The sequence below is a fragment of the Propithecus coquereli genome, unplaced genomic scaffold, assembly GCF_000956105.1.
Source record: "Propithecus coquereli isolate 6110/MARCELLA unplaced genomic scaffold, Pcoq_1.0 Scaffold404, whole genome shotgun sequence".
Lineage (NCBI taxonomy): Eukaryota > Metazoa > Chordata > Mammalia > Primates > Indriidae > Propithecus > Propithecus coquereli.
Window position 1 is genome coordinate 1,327,467 of NW_012149775.1, and position 6,000 is coordinate 1,333,466.

Consider the following 6,000-nt stretch of genomic DNA (forward strand, 5'->3'; position numbering starts at 1 on the left):
ACAGAGTCTCCTTTTAGTACCAGGTTGCTGGAATACCTAGAGGGCCAAGGGCTGTGTGACAGTTCCTTCTCGTCTGCTGGAGAAAAGTCCAGGTTCTTAGCCATTAAGTACCTGGTGACTTAGCCTTGATAAAGTACTGAATTCAAAGTGGCAGAGTTCGGACCCAAAACAAATCTCCCAATTCCAAACTCAGATTTATCTGATTTTTGAAATGAAATAAAAATGCTAAGGTGCTTTATAGCCATAAAATACCATATAATATCATGAATTGTTATTGTCCTTCTATTGGTTTTCTTCATCTCCTATCAGATATATGGTTTGCAAATATTTTCTCCAATATTTCTGTGGGTTGTCTCTTCATTCTGTTGATTGTTTCCTTGGTTGTACAGAAGCCTTTCAGTTTGATGCAGTCTCATTTGTCTGTTTTTGCCTTTGTTGCATGTGCTTTTGGGCTCATATCCAAAAAAATCATCGCCCAGTTCAATGTCAAGAAGCTATTTCCCTGTGCTTTCTTCCAGTAGTTTTACAGTTTCAGGCCTTACATCTAACTCCTTAACCCATTTTGAGTTGATTTTTGTATATAGTGTGAGATAAAGGTCCAATTTCATTCTTCTGCATGTGGATATTCAGTTTTCCCAATATGATTTATTGAAAAGACTGTCTTTTCCCCATTTTTGGTTCAGCTGTCAACAGGAGGATATACCAGCTTGGTCAGCCTGGGGTTGCTACTAGGGGAAAGAAAGAAGTATGCTGGCCAGGGATTTCCAAAACAGGGCTAGATATAGGTCTCCCCACTCATTTCACCCTGATTACATTTCACTCATTTCACCCCACTCATTATCCCCTGATTTTGGGGATAGCAGCATTCAGTGACCAAAGTGCCTTACTAAGGTGCATGAGCCAGGAGGAGGTGAAGGAGAAAGAGCAAGAAATCTTTTTGGTTGACTATTGAGAGAGCTGTTTCAGCTCCTGAATGGTGGAGAGCAGCATGGAAGGCCCATTGCCTTGACTGTCAGCTCACTGTTGGGTAGCTTTGCAACAAAAGATACACTATTGTCAGACTAAATGGCCTAGAAAGCTGAAAACATGACCTAGATTAGTATCCAAGGCCACATTTAGTATAGGCTACATTTTGGCCCATGTTTCAGCCAACCAACCAACCAAACTGTTGCAGGCCCTTCCTTCTAACTCTTTAAGCTGCAAGATTAAATGAACCCATATTAATAAATTTGGCTTGATTCAACTTTATGTTTCTTCCATCATTATCCCACATTCTTAATATCCATTCCCACACATATTTCCTAGAATTTTGTATCAATTAGAAAGATCATCTAGTTCTTTTGGAGTGTAAGATACTTTCTAATGGGTCACACTTTATATCTCACCTTTAGGGGCCTGCCGGGACTTGAGTCCAGTTATAGGTCTACAAGGAAAAGGGGATCCTGGCGGTGGGTCTGAGGGGAACCAGCAGTATCTTTTAAGGCATTTACCTCAGGGGAGGCCAATACAGTTTCCTCAAGCAAACTAGGGCTAATCTCATCAGACCTGGAATGGTTGCGTCTACTGGCAAGAAGACTCATAAGAATGAAGGGGCTCAGTGTCTGCAGTTTCATCACAGTCTGCCCATAGGGCCCCATTTCAGTTTTCAGGATTGCTTTCCTTTTCAACCAATGCCCCCACTTCAATAGTAGACAACCTGCAAGGTTGGAAATTCAATTTGCATTGTAATCACCCACTTGCAGGATGAGGCTCTTTGGTTTTCAGCACTCTCATCTGCCGCTGTAGGAGACAGGGATTTCTTTCCAGTCAGAAACAGAAACTTTCAGGCCATTTATGTGGTGCTCGAGCAGTTTATCTGAATCTCTATGCTTTTCCTTTTCTTTCCTCCTTTTTGTGCAGGGCCATTAGGAGCAACCAGCCAATCTCATTATATCCATTAGTTTGACAGAAGTGTTCTAAGGTATCACATGTAGTCACCCGGAACCTTGCCTCCTGTAAGTGCTTGACTGAATTGGACCGGTGCTATTTTGCTTATCTCTATTGCCACATCATGCCACCCCGTGGACTATTAGTGCTCTCTTTACTACTGGAAATAGAGTTTTTAGTGTCTCTGAATTGAACCGGATTAGAGAACCATTCCAGAAACCCCAGAACCAATTCAAAAACTCATCCATAAGATTCTGTTCTTCTAGAACCACCCTCAGTACCAAAATCACTATTTGTCAGTTTTCTCCAGAAAACAACCAATAGGGTGTGTGTATGTATACAAATTCTATCCCCTCTCATCCATATATGTATATATGCAAATTATCTCTCTCATGTATGTATCTCATATATATTATGTATATCACAGCTAGATGAGAGAGGAATATACATATATATTATGTATATCATAGCTAGATATTTCAAGGAATTGGCTCCTGTGATTGCAGGGGCTGGCAAGTGTGATCGCAGGGCAAGCCAGCAGACTGGAGATCTGGGGAAAAGCCGATATTTCAGTCTTGAGTCCAAAGGTAGTTTGGGGTCAGAATTCCCTCTTCCTCAGGGCACCTCAGTCTTTTTCTCTTAAGACCTTCACTGACTAAATGAGCCACCTGAAAGGTGGCCTTACTAATAATAACCTATCTAACAGAGGAAAATAAACTATCGAACAGAAAGTAAGAGAAATAAACTCACAACACAACTACTCTTTGTTTAGTTAAAACACGTGTGGCATAACTTGTTATCTCTGCATTCTTTCTCAGCCTTGAACAAGTTCCTGAGTGGACAGGAGGAGCGCAAACCTCCCCTGCTTCCTCAAGAAGAGACAGTAGCAGATGCCTCGCGCCATCAAGAAGAAAGAAGAAACTGATTTCTACTATCATTCTGCTATGTGAGAAACAGAAAAAGCCAACACAGCTTTTGCTATCAATCCCCTGAAACAGAGGGAAAACAGGCCATTTCTACCTTTTAAAACCACCAAGCAACTTCCTTACTGCCTGAAATTTCTTTCCTCCCTCTGTGTGTCATGGCCACTCTCCTCTCTCTTTCTCTCTGTCTCCGTCCCTCTTTCCCTCCTTCCCCTCCTTCCTTCCTTCCTTCCTTCTTAGGAAAATAAATAAACTTTTACTTTTGTATATCCTAATCCCTGTCGGAGAATTCTTTCTCTCCCTGCATATGGACTTCACTCCCTAACACCACTCACATTATGAAGAGTAATCTGCTTTACTCAAAGTGTCCTGATTTATTAAATGTTAATCGCGTGTAGAAAAATACCTTCACAGCAACGTTTAGACTGCTGTTTGACCAAACATCTGGACACCATAGCCTAGCCAACATGACACATAAAATCAATCATCATACCTTCCCTCTGGTAGCTGTGGGTTTAGTTTGCTCTTCTTTTTTATGTGTTTCAAGGTAGAAGGTATATTACTGATTTCAGATTCTTTCTTAATGTAGGCATTTGCAGCTCTAAATTTCTCTGTAAGCACTACAGTAGCATCCATAATTTTTGGTATATTTTGTTTTCATTTGCATTTATCTCAATATATATTTTGATTTCCATTTTGATTTCTTGTTTGGCCCATTGACTATTAAGGAATTTGCTCTTGATTTGCACCTACAATCATCCCTAAGTGTCGAAGGGGGCATGGGTTCCAGCACCTTCCAGGGTTACCAAATCTGCAGATGCTCAAGTCCTTTATATGAAACACTGTACAGTCAGACCTCTGTGTCTGCAAGTTCTAGATTCATGGGTATGCAGGGCTGACTATATTTGTGAGTTTCCCACATTTCTTTCTGTTATTATTTCTAATGTCATTCCATTTTGGTCAGAGAACACACTTTTTGTGATCTCAATCCTTTTAAATTTATTGAGACTTGTTTTATGACCTACCATATGGTTTATCCCAGAGAATGTTCCATGTGAAATTGAAAAGAATACATATTCCACTGTTGTTTGGTGGACTGTACTATACACAGATGTCTGTTATATCTAGTTTACAGTGTTGTTCAAGTCTGTTTCCTTTTTGATCTGCCCAGTTCTATCCTCTATTGTGAATGGAGTATTGTCGAATCATCTATTTCTCCCTTTAGTTCTATCAGTTTTTTCTTCATGTATATTGGGACTCTATTAGGTGTATATATATTTATAATTGTTATATCTTTCTGATGGATTGACCCTCTTATTGTTGTAAAATGTTTCTGTATATCTTTACTAGCATTTTTGTTTTGTTTTACAGTATATGGTATTTGTCGGCCAGGCATGGTGGCTCATGCCTGTAATCCTAGCACTTTGGGAGGCCGAGGCGGGAGGATCACTTGAGGTCAGGAGTTCGAGACCAGCCTGAGCAAGAGCAAGACCCCGTCTCTATTAAAAATAGAAAAAAAATTAGCCAGTCAACTGAAAATAGAAACAAAAAATTAGCTGGGTGTGGTGGCTCGTGCCTGTAGTCCCTCCCAGCTATTCGGGAGGCTGAGGCAGGAGGATCACTTGAGCCCAGGAGTTTGAGGTTGCTGTGAGCTAGGCTGATGCCATGGCACTCACTCTAGCCCAGGTGACAAAGCGAGACTCTGTCTGAAAAGAAAAAAAAAAGTATATGGTATTTTGTCTCATGTTAGTGTAGCCATTTCATCTTTCTTATGGTTGCTATTTCCATGATATATCTATTCTGTAATTTCTTCTCTTTTCTTTTATTTTTTCTCTTTTGGGACAGAGTCTCTCTCTAGTCTCCCTGGCTAGAGTGCAGTGGTGTCATTATAGTTCACTGCAACCTGAAATTCCTGGGCTCAAGTGATCCTCCTGCCTCAGCTTCCCCAGTAGCTGGGACTACAGGTGCTGCCACCATGACTGGCTAATGTTTTTGCAGAGATAAGATCTCAGTATGTTGCTCAAGCTGGTCTTGAACTCTTGGCCTCAAGTGATCCTCCTGCCTTGGCCTCCCAAAATGCTGGGATTACGAGTGTGAGCTACCATGCCCAGCTGATGCTTTTTATATTTTACCTATTATCTTGAGTTGTTTTCAATGGAAAAGACACTCTTAATATCTAGCCTACCATATTGCTAGAATGGAATCCCCATTAACTGCTCATTAATTCCTGTTTTTTACCTGACACCAGGGTAGACACTGGAATACGAATCCATTTGGAACAATGCTAATCAAAGTGTGGCCTTTGAGCCAGTGCTGGTCTCTGAACTGTTTGGTACCAGCCCAAAATGAGATGCATACAAAAAACGAGAGTGAGAGCAAGCAAGCAAATGTCTACTTGATCTTGTCTCAGACTAATAACAGCTAAGCAAAAGATGAGCAGTTACATCATGTCCTATTTTTTTTTTTTAGACAGAATCTCTCTCTGTCACCTGGGCTAGGGTGCTAGCTCACAGCAACCTCAGCCTAGCTCACAGCAACTTCAAACTCTTGGGCTCAAGCCATCCTCCTGCTTCAGCCTCCCGAGTAGCTGGGATTACAGGCACATGCCACCACGACCAGCTAATTTTTCCATTTTTAGTAGAGTCAGGGTCTCGCTCTTGCTCAGGCTGGTCTCAAACTCCTAACCTTAAGCAATCCTCCTGCCTTGGCCTCCCGGAGTGCTAAGATTACAGGAGTGAGCCACTGCACCTGGTCTATACCATGTCCTTGGGGCTGCTTAAAACAGTTTGATTATTAGCTATTCATACACCAGACTTTGAGTAACATGGTGACAAAACTAGGATTTTTTTTTTCACTTTTGTGGATGCTATAGACTGAATGTGTATGTCCCCCTTTGCCCTCTACCCAAATTCATGCTTAAAATTGATCCCCACTGTGATGGTATTTAGAGGTGGGGCCTTTCGAAGGTGACTGGTCATGAGTGTGGAGCCCTGTGAATGAGATGACTGCCCATACAAAAAAGACCTCAAACAGTTCCCTCAGCCCTTCTGTCATGAGAGGCCACTGTAAGAAAACAGCAGCCTATCAAATAGGAATTAGGCCAGCACCAGACACCAAATCCGCCAACGCCTTGATCTTGGACTTCCCAGCC